At 35.1% G+C, this 2,132-nt stretch overlaps 1 pseudogene; it reads right to left on the bottom strand.

Annotated features, from left to right (window-relative positions):
• Positions 1 to 1,031: 1,031 nt before the first annotated feature.
• LOC123946438 lies at positions 1,032 to 1,576 on the bottom strand (annotated as a pseudogene).
• Between the last annotated feature and the right edge of the window lie 556 nt (positions 1,577 to 2,132).

Raw genomic sequence — 2,132 nt, 5'->3', positions numbered from 1 at the left:
TATGCAAAATATGGAGGTCTTTAGTGAGTTTCAATTGTATATATACTAAAGCAAATAATTTTTTGTCAGTTTGTTTCATTTTTCAAATCAGGTTATGATACTGGCTGTTATAGCTGAAGACCTCAGGCAAATAGTGCAACTTTTTTGAACATCTATTTACACACTTGTAAAGAAGAGATAATTAGTCTAATTTGCCATATACCTGTGAAGATTAAATGTGATGTGGTTTAGGACATATCTAGTTTAGCATAAGGCACAATAATAATGTTCTCTATAGAACAGATTTTATGGAATTCCCATCAAATGTCCTGGTGGCATGAGTGTCATCATTACACTAATTCACCTAACTATTCACCTATTATATATTTAAAAATAATGCAGATAAAGAAGGAGAGTATGTAAAAAATGGCATGTCACATGCCTTAAGTATAACTAGAAAACAGAAGACATATGACCTTCAAATCATTTGTAGTAATAGAAACCCTCAAGTCAACAAGCTGAATTGGAGAATTGGACAGGCACTGAAGATGGTGTGCAAAAAATATGGTTGTTACAGCTAATTTCATATTTTTTATAACTTTAGGAAAGAAACTGTGATATTAGTAACAAAAAAATTAAGACTTGATTAAGACAGTGTTTACACATTCACCATTCCAGTATACAATACAAGGCAATATTTTTATTATTCAGAACAATCAGAAAATAGCTTATATTTTATAGCCATGGAATTTCTATTTGGAACCTTAAATAAGTGAGAAAATGGAACCTGCAGACAGTTTGAAGGAAAGACACAACATGGTTACTTTCAGTTTAAAGAAATCTTCAACAAAGTGCTCAGCCCTGCGAGTATCTCTGAGATGGATATGGAAGGATATTGTAGAAGTTGAAATTTTATTTTTTCTTTGCTGAATCTTCACAATGACATCCATTCGTGTTAATACATATTTTCACTTCTTTCTCAACAACAATGTTAAGTAAGTTTTTATAAACTTGTTTTCCTTGCTGGTTCACCAGGGCATAAATAAAAGGGTTCAACATGGGGGGGCGACAATTGAGGTGTTGAGAATAGCTACTCCTTTGGTCAGTGATGCTATTTCTCTTGCTGAAGGCTTGACATCCATGAATATACAGCTCCCATAAGAGATGGAAATGACAATCAAGTGAGTGGAGCACATGGAGAAAGCCTTTTTTCCTCTGACTAGCAGATGGGATTCTCAGGATCATGCTAAGGATGCACAGGTAGGAGAGAATCACTAATGCCAAAGTGAAGAGCAGAGTGACAAAAGCAAAGTAAAAGCCAGTCATCTTTAAAAGCCATGTATCTGAGCATGAGAGTTGTAAAATGGGCAAATAGTCACAAGAGATATGAGCAAGTACATTGGAAGCACAGAAATCTAGTTGGGGGATGAACATGAGTGGTGGGAAAATGGTAAGAAATCCTCCCAAGCCAGGACCCAAAGACAAGCAGGGTGCAGATTATTTTGCTCATGATGGTGGTGTAATGAAGAGGCTTGCAGATGGCAACATAACGATCAAAAGACATGGCAGTGAGAAGAACAAATTCAGAAACACCCATGAAGATGAATAAAAATAGTTGAGCTAAACAATTGTTATAGGAAATGGTCTTGATATTTGTAATGACTGCCCCCCAAAATCTTGAGATAGAGACACTGGTGAATGTGATTTCTAAGAAGGAGAAATTCTGCAGGAAGTACTATATAGGTGCCTTGAGATGACAGTCTATCAAGGTGAGGATGATGATGGTTAGGTTTCCAGTGACACTTAATACATAAGCCACAAATAAAAAGATAAAGCTGTGGGTCATCTGAGATGCCTAAGGGAATGAACTCTGTAATCATTGTATTATTTCTCATGATGCTTTTTATTTTCTTTAAGCAAAATCTACTGTTGAGAAATAAAACAGAAAGAAAGAGTATGTGAATAGTAAAGGATTTGAGGATTTAAATGTTCACATTTGCTTCTTTTTAAAAATTTTTATTTAAATTCCAGTTGGTTAACATATAATGCAATACTCGTTTCAGATGTACAACTGAGTGGCTCAATTCCTACATACTACATGTGTGCAAGTTACAAATGTCCTCCTTAATGCCCATCACCTATTTCACCCATTC

This window comes from Meles meles, chromosome 7 (assembly GCF_922984935.1).
Source record: "Meles meles chromosome 7, mMelMel3.1 paternal haplotype, whole genome shotgun sequence".
NCBI lineage: Eukaryota > Metazoa > Chordata > Mammalia > Carnivora > Mustelidae > Meles > Meles meles.
The sequence above is the reverse complement of the archived record's forward strand: the minus strand, read 5'-3'. Positions and strand labels throughout refer to the sequence as shown.